The sequence below is a fragment of the Grampus griseus genome (genome assembly GCF_964374135.1).
Source record: "Grampus griseus genome assembly, chromosome: 21".
Taxonomy (NCBI): domain Eukaryota; kingdom Metazoa; phylum Chordata; class Mammalia; order Artiodactyla; family Delphinidae; genus Grampus; species Grampus griseus.
In genome coordinates, this window is record NC_139015.1 from 15,740,311 (window position 1) to 15,757,108 (window position 16,798).

At 33.2% G+C, this 16,798-nt stretch overlaps 2 long non-coding RNA genes across 2 annotated transcripts in view; both read right to left on the minus strand.

The window, feature by feature from the left end:
• LOC309838842 overlaps positions 1–9,507 on the minus strand; it is a 125,344-nt gene extending 115,837 nt beyond the window's left edge. Inside the window, exon 1 of the long non-coding RNA XR_014298401.1 lies at positions 9,447–9,507. This is a non-coding gene — a long non-coding RNA (uncharacterized lncRNA). The remainder of the gene's footprint in view (positions 1–9,446) is intronic.
• Positions 1–16,798, minus strand: part of LOC309838843 — a 530,643-nt gene that overhangs the window by 240,285 nt on the left and 273,560 nt on the right. The gene's annotated exons all lie outside the window — the stretch shown is intronic.

A 16,798-nucleotide genomic window follows, 5' to 3' on the forward strand; every position in this document is an offset into this window, starting at 1 on the left:
GAATATAGCTAGAAAGTAAGCCTTGGATGAAATAATTCTACTGTGTGTTCTGGTCTAATTTTACAATTAAAGAAGGATAATTCTATGGAATTTGCATGTTATTCTTGAGACTATTTCAAAGTTTTTCTCCAAATGCATTGTGTATTAGCTGATGAATATCTCATTTTTGAGCTATCTATGATTTAATTACGTTTCTCAAGTCACTGGTTGTCTCTGTTTTCTTTGCACTTAAAATGATATCCAACTCAAAAAAGAGAAGATGGGGCAAGAATCAGCATCTCTAAAAATAACTGCCTTTGCTCGGATCATGTTCCTCAAGCTTTTGGCTTAAGGCTGAAGTCAAATGTTTGACCTACATCAAATCAAATTAAGCATTTAATTTTGGATATATTTGTACATACATTGCCAATGGCAAATTAAAGTTTATGAAATAGAAAACAGCCAAAGGTAAATAAAATCAAAGAGAAATTTGTACCTTGACATTTTCAGTGAACTTTAGAAAAATTCAAAAAATTTAAATAGTATATAAAGTTTTGTCTTCAAAAGAAAGAGACAATTAACAAGAGAATTAGAAAGAAGTGCATTAGCTGGATGAATGATGAACAGAGCTATATGACTACATATTTCTCAGGCTGCATATAAAAATGAAGTTAAAGTAGCTTCCCCCATTACCAACATCCCCCATTAGAGCAGTACATTTGCTATAATTGATGAAACTACATTGGCACATCATTATCACCCAAAGTCTATAGTTTACATTAGGGTTCACTCTTGGTGTTTTATGTTCCATGGGTTTGTGCAAATGCATGACATGTATTCATCATTATAGTGTCATACAAAGTATTTTCACTGCTCTAAAAGAATCCTCTGTGCTCCACCTATTCATCCTTTCCCACTATAATGGCTGGTAGCTACTGATCTTTTTATTGTCTCCTTAGTTTTGTCTTTTCCATAGTGTCCTATACCTGGAATTGTACAGTATATAGCCTTTTCAAATTGGCTTCTTTCACTTGGTAATATGCACTTAAGTTTCCTCATGTCTTTTCATGGGTTAATAGCTCATGTCTTTTTAGCACTAAATAATATCCACTTGTCTGGATGTATCACAGTTTATTTATCCATTCTCCTACTGAAGGGCATCTTGGTTGCTTCCCAGTTTTGGCAATTATGAATAAAGCTGTTTTAAACATCCATGTGCAAGTGTTTAGTGGAAACAAGTTTTCAACTCCTTTGGATAAATACCAAGAAGCATGATTACTGGTCCATATAATAAGAGCATAATTAGTTTCTTAAGAAATCGCCAAACTGTCTTCCAAAGTGGCTGTACCATTTCACACTCCCCCCAGCAAAGAATGAGAGTTCCTGTTGCTGCACATCCTCATCAGCATCGGTGTTGTCAGTGTTCTGGACTTTGGGTCGTTTCATAGGTTTGTAGTGGTATATCACTGTTACTTTAATTTGCATTTCCCGGATGACACATGATGTGGAGCATCATTTCTTATGCTTATTTGTCACCATCTATATATCTTCTTTGGTGAGGTGTCTGTTAAGGTCTTTGGTTCACTTTTTCATTGGGTTGTTCGTTTTCTTCTTGTTGAGTTTTAAGAGTTCTTTGCATATTTTGGATAACAGTCCTTTATCAGATGTGTCTTGCAAATATTTTCTCCCAGTCTGTGGTTTGTCTTCTAATTCTCCTGACATTGTCTTTTTCAGTGCAGAAGTTTTAAATTTTCATGAGGTAGTTTATCAATTATTTCCTTATTATGATTATGACTTTGGAGTTGTATATGAAAAGTCATCGCCATACTTAAGTCATGTAGGTTTATCCTATGTCATTTTCTAGGAGTTTTATGGTTTTGCATTTTACATTTATGTCTACGATGCACTTCGAGTTAATTTTCGTAAACTGTGTAAGGTCTTTTTCTAGATTTATTTATGTATTTATTTTTGTATGTAGATGTTCAGTTGTTCTCCACTTAGAATTTTGAAGCCTTCAAATACAGCATGTTTAGCAAGAACTTTAATATATTTAAATGCTTCTGTCACTATTTTATGCTGGATTTTTTTCCATAGTGACTACATTTGTCAGAAGGTCACTAACTGTTTCATAAATGGAAAGCAGAGCTTCCAAAAGTTCATTGATGAGCTTGACACACATTTTGTCTCATTTTCAAAGAAATGAACAAAGGCTACAAGAAGCATCTTACTTTTTTCTGTAAAAAAGCAGAATAAGCTATCATCTTTTCTCTTGTTACTTAATATATTAAATATCTTTCTAGTGGCACTGGAAAAGATATGATTTAGTCACTGAGTTTCAAATGATGTTTTATCCAGTTAAAATCATTTAAATACGAATCCTATATGTATTCTATCAAAGTGCATGGCTACAAAAAATAAAGCCAAGTATTTTCACTAACATTTTCAAATGAAGAGAAAATCCTAACTGTATAATTCACTCCAGATTCTAATTTTGTACCCCGAAGTACATCATAATTTCTTCCTTACTATTACTATATGTAGTTGTGTTAAACCATTTCTAGGCATTAGATTTATCTTTAACGTTAGAGAAAGCAATACATGTTACTTATGAAAACATTTTCCATGCAGTATTAAATATAGCGGGTGTACAAACTGGTGTGTCACTTCCATCCGGCTCTACTTCTGCTCCACCCCAATCCCACCAGCTTCCCAACAGGATTTCCATAATGTGGCTTATTAGAAATTTTAATTGGTATGCAATTAATTAAAAGGTTAATTTGGGCACAAATGACATCTTTACAATGTTGAATCTTTCTCCCTCTATGGACAAGGTATAGCTTTCCATTTATTTGAGTCTCATTTTATGTCTGTCAGTACAGTTTTATAATTTTTTGATATAAATTTCAAGAACTTAAAATCATTGCATTATCATCTCTAGATATTTTCTACTTGTGACCTTGATGAGATTTCATTGTGAACTATAGAAAAAAAGATACTTATTATCAAGAACTGTGATGAGTCTGAGAGTTTACCCTGCTTACAAGGTAATCATTTAGGCTGCTTCAGTTTCTTGAACGCTGCTGGACATGAGGCTCTTGGTCAGAGACCAAGAACAGTTTATTACTCGCAGCAAGAGCCAGAGCCTCAACACTTCACTCTAGTTCCCTGAAATCCAATTTCCACAGGGTGCTGTGAAGAGGGCCAGGTGACACCTGTGTACGCGATTGCATTTCAGCAAAAAAATGAGATTTGGAAACCCCTACTTCTTATTGCAGGGCATTAAGCATTTCTGTTGTTTGCTTTGGAAGGAGGCATTCTCCTTTCAAGACTGTAAACAAACCTCTCCTTTGCTTGGAGGGAGTTGTTACCTCTGTCTTTCAAGGCTATACAGGCTAGACAAATATCCTTGAAGAGATTTTCCAGAATGAAGTGCAAGGTAGTATCTTGTACGATGTTCAGAAATGTGAGTTTAAGTAAAATTTTCTAATGCATGCCACAGAATCATGATATACTAAAACTTTTAGTGTGTATTTTCCATGTGTGAAAAGATTTTTTTTTCTGAGTAGAAGTGGATTGTGCAGGCAGGTGTATATTAACCAGATGAAGCGAGGAACTGAGGAATCTTGGTAAAGCAGGAATATTTGTCTTTCGTTTACTTCTAAATCCCTACTATCTATTAAAGTGCCTGACATATAGTAAGCACTCAAATATATCTGTTGCATAAACACATGAATCAAACAAGCTATTCATTGTTTTTATCTTCCTGATTCCTCCCTTTTTACCTTTAAAATGTTTGTTTTCAGAAAAAAACAAAGGATTTTCTTTGAATTACTTGTAAGTTTGGAGGGAAAAAAAAGCTTTTCCAATGACCCAAGGCTCAGGGTGTCTTTCACGACTTCATTATAAACACATACACACATGTACACACAAAAAACATAATGAAGGGTGTTTAACCAGAACAATCAAAGCTGGAATGAGTATCTAACATATCATTGTAACACCATAATCTTATAGCCTGTAATTACTGAATAAAGTGATCTTTGTCAAACAAAAATTTATCATCTCATTGCTTTACTGAAACTTTTAGAGGGATGTTTATCTTTAGGATAATTTAAAAAATCTAGGTCATGTGATTCATGATCTAGCTTCTCATGCCACTTTGATAAATAGTCTATGATAAACTTTTCTAAACTACTTTTCATTCCTTGAATATGTGCTTTTTCTCTCTATCTCTCTGTCTAGCTCTTTCTTCTTTGTCTTGTTTCTCTCTTGTTTCTGTGCCTTTATACCTAATATTCCATGTATTTAAATCATTTGTCCTAAAATAATATTAAATGTCAATTCTGATTTGAAATCTCCCTTGAATCCTAACTAGAATGAGAGGGTCCTGCCTATGTATTTTTCAATCTCCAAGTTTATACAATTATAATCATTGATCTGTTTTGTCCAAATCCTTTCTGGAGTGTGAATCACTTGCTTTGTCTTTTAGCATTTATTCTAATGCTTAGAATAGCATTTGAGAGCCCTGGGTGCTCACTGGTCATGACACCTATCACTCCAAGAGCCTTACTTGGATTGGACAATGGATGTTCACAATTATTTTCACCTCAACTCAAGAGACTGACACCTTACAAGCAGTTATCATTTTACTTATTATTTATTGAACATCATCAATAAAAGAGGGGGTTGAAGGTTAGGGAGGTAGACCTCCCTAACCTTACCTCTCTAACCATGGGTAAGACATGAAAGAGGGCAGAGAATTATGCTGCATGTTTCATTAGCATTGCAGTATAAAACATCTATCTGATGTAGTGAGAATGAGTAGGTGATTGCTTTTTTAAAAAGCTCAGTTAAAGTGAGAATTAAAAAATTTAGAGCTAAGAAATCTGATTTGAATTTAGGACATAAGATTGTATATTTATTCTTTATTTTTGCTTTAGGGCCAAGAATTTTCTTCTGAGTACGGGTTTGTTGAAAAAAGTGCTGTGTGATTTTACTAAATAAAACACAGCCACAGTGTATCAACCAAAATATTTCTGATTTTTAAAAGAAGAATGAGAATTTAAAAGTACTTATAGCAATTTAGGTAAAGAAAAAATTCCTTTATTTTTAATGATTTCCCTCCATACTAATTCCTCATTCTGGCCTGGAATTCCATCAAAAATATGTCTGTTTCAAACTTATGGTTCTTAGGGGGTTATGGGTGGGGGAGGATAAACTGGGAGATTGGGATTGACATATACACACTACTATACATATAAAATAGGCAACTAATAAGCACCTACTGGATAGCACAGGGAACTCTACTCAGTACTCTGTAATGGCCTATACGGGAAAATAACCTAAAAAAGAGTGGATATATGTATATGTATAACTAATTCATTTTGCTGTATACCTGAAGCTAACAATAACATTGTAAATCAACTATACTCCAATAAAAAATAATTCTAAAGTAAAATATGTTCTTAAAAATATGTTTGTTTCACCTTGATAGTGTTTACAAAGCACTCAATGTAGTTTTAAATACAAATATCCCTCTTCACATTCATATCTCATTAATTTATACACTAAGTGTACAATTATATATAATAATAAATACAGAGCATAAACAGGCTTGGGAACATAACCAATTTACACTAACAGTGCACCGACACAATATGCTGTTCATTAACTTTGTCATCTCAACTTCAGTAGGGGAAGGAGAAAGAGAAAATACTATTTTTTAATAAGCAAAACCAACTGTCTCATCATGATGATCGTTAAAACAGCTTTCTTCATTGATAAAACTGAAAGAAGACCATAATGCCCGGTCAATTACATTGTCCTATTCTCGAGTATGTGCTTTGTCCCTAATAATTTATACTTAGATATAAGTATTTTGGTTATTTTAAGTTTTTTGTTATTATAATGTTGAAAATAATTAGTGGCTTACCATGTTTTCTCTAAGATCTTATGGTAACAAGCACTTTTTCCCTCTATATTAAGCTTATAAAATTTGCTTTAATTGAAATTTCACATATATATATAGAAGCTGCATTATTTCATCATCACAAAATTCAACACTGAATGAAGAAATACATAATACTGGTTAAAATTTGTAAATGATAATAGCTATCATTTATTATTGAGCCCCAGATATTTAAAAATATTATTTCTAATCTATCCAGCAAATCTGCAGGAGGGATGTAAGTACTCTTATTTTGTAGGTGAAAAAAGTGGGAAACAATTTAGTTAAATAATTTAAGTGGATCACATAGGTAGCTGTTTGCAAATGCTGTTTTGAATCTAAATTCTGTGTTCTATATTTTCTGCTAAACATGACCGCCTTTTGAAAAGACTTTTAAGCAGAAATTTAGAGGAAAACAAATCAAACAAATCAGAAAATATCAAGGCAAACAAATTAAATGAGATTATATTGGAAATAACTGAACACATTGTGGAGACTTCTGCTTCTCCCCATGAAAAATTAACAACTATAGGAATTGCTGAGAGTAAATGACTAGACACCTGGAAAAAAAGATATGAAAGTGCTTTCATTGCATTCTTCAAACTTTGAGAAGTTGTGTTTTCCTTTTCTTTTAGTTCAAAAAAAATTTTTTTTAATTTCATTGAGACTTTTTCTGTAACCTTTGTGTTACTTAGAAATATACTGTTTTGTCTCCAAGTATTTGAGAGTTTTCTAGCTATCTTTCTGCTATTGATTTCTAGTTTAATCCTATTATAGTCTGAGAGCAGACAATGTATGATTTCTATTCTTGCAAAGTTGTTAAGGTGTATTTTTTGGCCCAGGATGTGGCCTATTTTGGTGAATGTTCCCTGTGAGAGTGAGAAGAATGTTCTGATTTTCTGTGTACTGGACTGTCCGTTTCTCAGAGGGCTGTCGTAGTCTCCAACTGTAATACTGGATTCATCTAGTTTTCCTTTATCTATCTATCTATTGGTCTCACATATTTGGACACTTTCCTGTTAGGTGCACACACAATAACAATTGCTAGTCTTCTTGGAGAACTGACCCCTTTACCATTACATAACCTCCCTCTTTATCCCTAATAACTTTCCTTGCTCTGAAGAAATTAATACAGCTACTGTTGCTTTCTTTCGATTAGTGTTAGCATGGTATCTCTTTCCCCATCCATTTACTTTTAATCTATATGTGTCTTTATATTTAATGTGGTATTTTGTAGATAACAAATAGTTGGCTCTGGTCTTTTTTTTTTTAATCCAGTTGATTAATCTCTGTTTTTTAATTGGTGTCTTTAGATTTGACATTTAAAGTGACTGTTGATATAGTTGGATTGATATCCATCATATTTGTTACTCTTTTTTATCTGTTGCCCTTGTTCTTTCTTCCTATTTTTGTCTTCCACTCTTTTTCTGCCTTTTATGGTTTTAACTGGGTATTTTCTATGATTCTATTTCCTTTCCTTTCGTAATTCCATACAAATTTTACTTCTTATTTTTACATTTTTGAGTGGTTGCCCTAGAGTTTGCAGTGTATTTTACAACTAACTCAAGTCTACTTTCAAATAACCCTATTAACACTTCATAAATTGTACAAATGCCTTATAGTAACAAAGTGTTCCTAATTCCTCTCTCTTGTCCTTTTATCGATGTCATTCATTTTATTTATACTTAAGTATATATATATGTATTATATATATATAACTGCATAGATTGTTGCAATTATTCTTCTTAAGAAACTGTTATCTTAGATCAATTAAGAATAAGACAAGCAAAAGTTTTTATTTTACCTTTACTTATTCTTTCTCCAGTGCTCTTTCTTTCTTTATGTAGACCTGAGTTTCTGACCTATGTCATTTTTCTTCTCTCTCAAGAACTTGTTTTACATTTCTTACAGAGCAGATCACTGGCAACAAATTTTCTCAGTTTTTGTTTATCTGAGAAAGCTTTTATTTCTCCTTCACTTTTGAAAGGTAATTTCACAGGGTACAGAATTCTAAGTTGGTGATTTTCTTCTCTCAGCACTTTAAACATTTCATTCCACTTTCTTCTTGCTTGCATGGTTTCTGAGAAATCAGAAGTAACTGTTTTATTTGCTCCTTATAAGTAAGGTGTTTTTGTCCTCTGGCTTCTGGTACAGTTCCCAGAGATAAAGCTCACAAAAATGCAGGGCTCCTCCTGTGACTGGCTCCCCTGGAGGTTTTCATTTTCAGACTTGTCCACACTGAGCCCCCAGCCATACTTTAATTACAATGTAGTCTTCCTACCTGGGGAGGGGTTCTCACACAAGTTTCTGTTCAGCAGTTTCTGCTCATGTTGGGGTTCTCTGTGTCTGCCTGTCTGTCTCTCCAATTTTGGGGGCAATGATTTGCCCTCTGGCCTCAAGTTTCTGACAGATCTTAGAAGAGCTGCTGATTTTTCAGTTCATTCAGTTTTTTACTTGTTAGGCTGGAGTGATGACTTCTGAGCTCCCTACATGCCAAACCAGAAACTTAAAGTTATGTGTGTTGTTTTAAGTTGCTAAATGTGTGGTAATATTGTTTTGCAGCAACAGATAAATTATTAACAAATTAAAACACAAACATATGACTATCTTAATAGTTATAGTAAAAGGAACAACAAAATTAAAAACTACTTTCTGTTAAAAACTCTCTACAAGCTAGCAATAGAAGGGAATTTTCTCAGTGTGTAAAGGGAATTTACAAAAATCCTGTGGTTCAGAAACGAGGCGAGTATGTTTTCCCTCTCCATTTCTATTCAACATTATATTGAAAGTTATGACCATTGTATAAAAGCAAGAAAAAATGAAATGCCTGTAAACAAAAAAGAAAGAGAAATAAACCCTGTCTTACAAAAGGAAAAAAAGTTTTTTTTTTTTAACTTTGTAGATTTCTAAGCAAATGGGTAAAATTTCTCACTAAATTGCTCATTTTCAGCCTAGGCAGAGGCATACATAGATATATCTTATTTATCTCCAGAGTAGAGAAACCAGCAATGGAAAGTTCTTGGTCCAACAAAAGGAACCAAGATAACCAGTATGTGAACGCATGGGATGATAGGAAAAATAGACCTAGCTAAGATAAGAACAAGGATTTGACTCACTTCATAATAATCCAGGGTGGAATTTTAGAAAGAATATTCTCTTTAAATATCTGAACACACATAAGCCCTGCTCCCTTTCAACCCTCATAAAAAGCAAACAAAAAAGCAAACAGAAAACACCAAAACCAGTTGAGAAACTCAGTGTAGACACAAACATTTCAAAATCAATTCCAGACAAAGCTCAATTTATAAAAATATGTAAAATGTGACATAGAATTATATTCTCATGATGAATTAGAATTGTTTTCTTCCCCTTCATGATTCTTGTCAAGATACAAAAGGACTGTAAAGAATGTGAATGTGGAAATAAACAAACATTTTCTCTTTTCCTTGGCAGCATCCTCTGACTGATAATCCAATTAGAAGGAAAAGGAAGAAAGGAAAGGATGAAGTTTTTTACTTACTCTTGATAAAAACAGCAGGAAGGAGATTGGCATCAGGGAAGATAAGTTTGGACTTAACAAGCTGATGCTCACTGCTATAATTACCTACTGTGTCTATTTTTGATCCTGCCTACTTTGAGATACTTGATATCATAATGAATTGTTGATTGTGTTTACGAACATTTCCAAGGTGCTCATTTACTACTTCTTTTCACTTGGAAATGCTGTTTTGTGTACTGAAATAGCTTGACCAGCTGAAAATAATTCTATATCATTTCAATTTAATAGAGATAGACTTTGCCTAAACTCAGTTCTATAGAGGTTTGTTGCAACTTGCAAAACCATATCCTGGAGAAGAGGGAAAAAAATCCATATTGTGTATATAATTCCCTTCGAGCACATACTATCCTGATACATTTGTTACCAGAAACAACTTTATGATTTGTGATTGGTAACCACATTTTGAAAGAAAAATGATTATCCCCCGAAAATTAGCAATAAATTTTTATCCTAAAAACCATAAAAAGCTTTGCAAACAATATATCAAACTCTGTAATATCTTCTTAATAGACATATACTGAAAAAACTAAAAATGAATTTGTACTCAAGAAGTTTTTGTCCTATTCTCTCCTAAGAAAGCCCAAAATTGAACAGAATAGGCAAGGTTCCAGGACTATTATTAAGCAACTATTACGAAGCAATTATTACCTTAGATGAACCTCTCAATAAATAACCTTTTTTTTTTTTTTTTTTGGTACGCGGGCCTCTCACTGTTGTGGCCTCTCCTGTTGTGGAGCACAGGCTCCAGACGCGCAGGCTCAGCAGCCATGGCTCACGGGCCCAGCCGCTCCGTGGCATGTGGGATCCTCCCGGACCGGGGCACGAACCCGTGTCCCCTGCATCGGCAGGCGGACTCTCAACCACTGCGCCACCAGGGAAGCCCTCAATAAATAACATTTATTAAACAACATTAGGCTGTGTGACTTGGAGAAATGCTTAGTTGTTTTAAATTTATCCATAATGAAAATTAATGGAATTAGCAATGATTGATCATCTTCTAGACACCTGGTCAGCATAAACTTCTTGTTGATAATTTTATTTCTCCCTCAGATTTTGAGGGGAATCTATTATTATCTTATTTTCACAGGTTAAATAACAGGCTCAGGGAGATTAAGGAATTTAACCAAGGTCACAGAGGTGGTCAATGGCAAAAACAGGATTTCAACAATGGTTTATCTGATAATACAACATACATCTCTTCTTGTTCACTGTATTTCCTTTTTGCCCTAAGATACAGCAAATACGGTTTCAAATCTGGCAGGTCTAACTGGACATTTTCATCAAGGAGAAAATTCCAGAACATTTGCTGTTACACTAACTTGATGGTCTGAGAAGAACTTCATGTTGAGAGCCAGATCTCCATGTCCCAGGTTCAGCTCACTCACAAACAAGCCCTGTCCCTGAAAGGTAACTGCTGTGTTCAGTCTGCTGTTTAATGCATCCAGTGAGGTCTCACTTTTAGTTGTTTGTATCTTTTTGGTTCTAGAATATCTGTTTGTTTCTTCCTTAAAAGCCCACTTCCATATCACAGTTATTCCTTATTTATTTATTTCATTTCCTCTGTTTTTTAAAGTATTTAAAATCATGATTTTAATTATTTTAGATATCTTGCCATAACTCCAATATTAGAATCATCTGTAGGCTTACTACTTTTGTCTCTTTCTTTCCTCTTTTGATTATTGGTCACATTCTCTTGCCTCTTCACATGTATGGTCATTGATACTTTTTATTTTAAACCTACAGTGTATATAAAAGACTGTAGATTATTTTATTTTCTCCCGAATGGTCCCCTTTCCTTTGTTAAGCAGAGAGGATAAGAAGCTGATCACCAGGACACAATTAGAAACCAAGCTGGATCTGGGCTGGGTTACAATTATCACTACTACTCAGTCTATTTCTAGTTTGTTTCTAGTCTTCGTATGTGGCCCTCATGAATTTTTTATTGAGAGCCTGGCAGGTGTCTGTCCCCTAAGCCCCAAAGATTGCAGGACATTCTTTACTGCCTTTGTTTGGGGGTTTTCACTTAACTCTTGAGGTTTGCACCCTCACAGCTTTAAAATCTTACAGGTTATTATGAGGAGAGAACTGGCTATGTGTTTGAGGAAGGGCCTGTTCTAATTATGTCAGACCAGCTATGGCCCATCTGGTGAGAGTTTATTGATTATGTAATTGTGGTTTTATTTCACATTTTTCAGTTTACGAAAGAGTTGGCATCTCTTTACAAAATGTATCATCATTTTATTGTTCTCTCAACTGTGATATCCTTATTTTATTTTGCACATTTAAAATTATGTTTCTTGTCTTTTCCTTATAGATTGAGAATCTCTATATATTTTGAATATCAGTCCTTTGTAAGAGATATCAAATGAAAATATAATATTTCCAATTTCATGTTGTTCTTTCATTCTCTTTATCACAGTCTTTGATAAACAGAACTTCTTAGTCCTAAATTAAGTGTTCATATTAATTAATTTATTGGCTTTTTATTCTCTTTCATTGTTTTACTATTAACTTTTCATTACCATATTATCATAATTGTCATTGCTTTATATTATATAAATATGTGATAAAGCAACCCCTCTCACCTTGTTATCATTCCTCAAGAGGACCTTGATTATTCATGAATGTTTATACTTAATATATCTTTACATATTTAGCTTTCAAATTACACTGAAATCCTATTGGATTTTGATTGCATTGCATATAGAAACATTTGGGGAAATTTGAAACTCATTTATATAACCTTTCAAACCATGAACCTAGTATATCCTCTTATTTATTTAGCATAGGTCTTCTTAGCATCTTTTAATAAAGTTTAGTTTTTGTAATTTTAAAATACACACTATATTTTTAATACTCTCATAAATGGAATCTTATAAAAATATTTTTGTTGCTTTATAAAAATACATACTTATATTGATTTATTTTCACTAGTCTTTCTAAAAATTATTATTATTTTAATAAACTGTCTAAGATTCCTTTGGATTTTCTATACTGACAATTATGTCATATTTAAAGAAAGACTGTTTCTTCTTTCTAATCTTTCATACTTTATTTAATGATTTGATTCTATATTATTCCTCAAATATTTGATATACCTCACTAGTACAACCATCAGTGGCAAGAGATCTTATTCTTCTTAAAAATCATCTGCTCTAGAAACTTATCTATTTCATCAAAATTTCATATTTATCAGTTAAAATTGATGGGGTCAGTTTATTATATATGTTCTTTTTTCATTCTAATATTGGGCTCTCAACAAACATTTGTTAATATGTTAGTTTATTCCTAACCAATTTTTATGTCCTTACTGATTTTTGTTGTATTGTTTCTAACCTATAACTTTCTTTTTCACATTTCTTAAATTGCATGCTTAGTTCATTGATTATCAATATTTCTCCTTTGATAATATGCAGTTGATACCATAAATTTCTCTCTGAGTACTGTTTTAGCTGCATACCATGAGTTTTTATGTTTTGTATTGTCTATTTAAATATATATATATATATATATATATATAAAACCTAGCTCTAGATTTGTTCTAATTTCATGATTTTTTGAATTTATGAATCATCCAGAGGTATGGTATTATCTTTCTGTTATAGAATTTAGCCTAATTTTACTGGTTGTTACTGAGAGAAATCAATTGACATTTGGCAAAATTTGTTTATAGAATATCTTTTGTCAGGTTTCATGAGTGATTAAAAAGAACATGTATGATTCAACCATTGGGTGTGATAGCTTTTTGATCAAGTTAGCTAATTCTGTTGTTTAAATATTGTATAATCTCTTTTTCTTTTGCTTGACCAATCATATACTTAAAAGGCCATATACCTTCACTGAAGACAATTTGGGAAATGTAATAAATAAAATGCAGCAAAAATATTACTTGTAACTCACTATCCGGTGATAACATTTTAATTTTATTTTTTAATTAATCACTTAAACCCCTTCTGAAATGTACTATATTATACACAGATTTCAGATACACACAGAGATAGAGATGGAGATAGAGATATAGACCACTAACCTCATCCCTTGAAAATGTGCTACCACAGCCTTAGCCAAAAGAAGTCCCGCCTGTATGTCTCTAAATTTTAGTGCCTTGTCACTCTACTATTGATGTTTCTAAAACGGCTACAGAGTCACTAAAGAAGACTAGTTCTCCCTATTACAGTACTTGCTTTCTGCCTGGGCAATGTCTGGATAAAGATGTAAAGTGGAACCAGAGGTTTTGGTAAACCCTATGCATGACTTCAATGAGAAACTCATCAAAGGAAAAAAGGTAGAGGTCACAATCTCTTTCTTAGTTTGAAGTCCTTTTCCCAAACAAACACCCTCTTTTCCCTTAGAGACTAACTTTGCACACCTGTGTAAGAGGCCACCTTGTTCAAATAGCAAAAGGTGTTTTTACACCTTCCCTCACTAGCAATGATTACATTACATTTGAATAACTTAAAGAGGACTCTTCAAGTTATTACTGTCATTCTTTGTCTGATGTAGATTTTCAAAAGCGAACATTAATTGGCTTGCTATCCAAAAGTAAGTTCTTTTTTGTTGTTGTTGTTGCTGTTACTTCAGTGGGAAACATGGTTTTCCTGTCAAATTCTCACTTAGTCTCATAATAAAATCGTTTTGTGCCGTTCATCTTAAAAACCAGGTTGCTAATAAAATTCAGAATGATAAAGGATTAATTAGCACCTGTCTGAATCCTAAAGAGATTTTTATGAACTATGTTGATTTCTCTTTAGTAAGTTTGTGATAAAGCTAATGAGATGTTTTGAAGAAAAAAAAATTTATTCTGACAGTTGGGAAACATAGTAAAGAAGACTTCATTCAAAGGGACTACTACAATGGGGGTTTGCACTAGGGGAGAGAGATGGGGCTCAACTCCAAATACAGCAAGGAAAAGTGGGGACTTATAGCAGAGGGTATATTTGGGGGGATGGAAAATTACCAAAAGGGTAGGCTAATTCTTGCTAAACTGTCCTAACAGGATTCTTACTGCAGGCAGGCTAGACTGATCAGACATCACCTGGGGGATGGTGGGGAATGAGGAATTTGGTCAAGAATCCGGGATGATCAGACATCAAGAGTAGGGATTCTCTCTAAAGTGACTTGACAGGATTTTTGCTAAAACTGGACTCTACAGGGACAGAGACTGAAACCTGAGGTTGGGCCTAGTGGAGCAGAGAGCTCAGAGGAACCGAACCAAAGTTTGATCAAAGGAGAGAATTTCTGTCAGTGTGATAGTTTTATTTGCATAGAGATTGATGGCTAAGCTTGCTCCTACCTGATGTTCCAAAGAATAGTGTAAACAGAATAAATTAATATAAATGTGAAACAGTTAAAATTCAGTTAAGACAATGACAAAATAAAAAGCAACATAAAATGGAGGGGATAGTTTTAGCAAGATTCTGCTGTATATTTGTATAATCTAGAATTGTAATGTGATAGTCCTAAAGAGAATGCTAGGGTTCATAAACTCATCCTTTGCACTTTCAAAGCAAACAAAGTGTTGTGACTGGATTAAAATCTAAGTTATTCAGTTCCACAGGCTACTACTTTTTATACAATAGCTGGTTAATCTTCTGTTTTCAGTCTGGCTTATTTATAACACACTGTAAACTTCAAAACATTGGGAATTATCTTTGAGCCACTCTTTTTACCTTGACAGACATATACAGACATTCTTCATTGGCACAGAATTTAGTGTTGAAAATTTTTGAGAAAATATTTTTGGTAATAATTTTAAGTAACACGGATATTAGAGTCAGACAGGTCAAAGTTGAGCACTTGAACTGTAATTTATTTGGTTAAAGGCTTGAAGCCAGTGATACAACCTGAGTCTTATTTTCTTCATTTGAAGATAGTAATATGAACTTATCTTGCAGGTTTATTGTGAAGATTAAGCAGCATTTTATGTATAATGTGCAGGTAACAAGACCTGACACATTGTATTTGATAAATCACTTTATTATTTTAATTTTGGCAGCAATAAGAAAGTCTTAGTCTTTATAACAGACTCGGAAGACCTAACTCCTGTATTATAGAAAATTTAGTCTCTGCATTGTTCCAACAGAAGGAGACAGAGAAAAAAATACCCATCCTTGGTATTCTATTTATTTTACGTTTTGATCAGAGGAAAGGAGTAAATGCCAGGGCATCTAGCCTTTTTTCAGAATGTGTCCTCTTATTATAAACTGAGAAGGCAGTCAGTTTTCAGAACTACCATAAAACAAATAGCCATCCATTGTTACTGCCAGTTATTTTCGATTCTTCTCTGTTATTTCCATAGCCCACATCCCTTTGGGGAAAGACTAATCCATAATAAATGTATTTCCTACACCTGAGAGGCCACACAGGTATTCACACTTTTATAGGGAGTAATATTTTCTTTTGCAGTTTCTCCCAAAGGTACTTTATGTCCTTCTAGTGCATAGCAGAAATAGTAAAATTTCAAACTCAATGAACTAAAAAAAGGTCTAAAAGCTTGAGCACTATACAAACAACTATAAATACACATTATTACATCATTTAAAATTGTTCTGTATCATTTCATGTTATTATAACATGCCTATATCTGCTCGTATTCATATATACCACAAATAAAGTCATATAGAAAAATAAAGTATATTAAATATGCTGTTTATTTTTATAAAACCAAATTAGTAGGAAGTTGTATTTTCCTAGAAAACAAGGCAAAAAAACTTTTAAACTTAAAGTTATAGAATTTTAAACAAACCTGCCAAGTGATTTTTCAGGTAGTTCTCAGATAACACTTTCAGAAAGATTTTTTCTAATTACAAATAATCAAAAATATACGTCTCAAAAGTGAGTTGACAGGTTATTGAAGGCCAAGTCTTTCAAGATTTTGCTTCTGAAGGTTACATGTGTTTCACTCTGGAAAAGTGTAGTCTAATGCATTTAAGGAGAATGATCCACACAATATATGAATAATGGTCTCCAGCCTCCCAGGAAAGGGGCTTGATAAGCTTTATATTACAATGAACATTGAAGACTTTGGTCTAATTTTTTGTCATTGGAACAATAATTGCAACAATAATTGCAAGGAAAATACAGTTGCTTATGTACCTGTAAAAATGATGTCTTCTCATATGGCTTACTGGGAACCCACATTTTAATAAAGTTATAATAGAATTAGAGGAAGGAAACTCCTAGAATAGTAGTGCAATTGGCAATTCTTATTTCATGTTGAAATGGCTTTTAAATTTTGAGATAAGACTCGAGTTTCAAAGTTTGGGAGATAAGAGATGTAATAGGTTTTTATAAAAATAGAAAAATTACTTTTA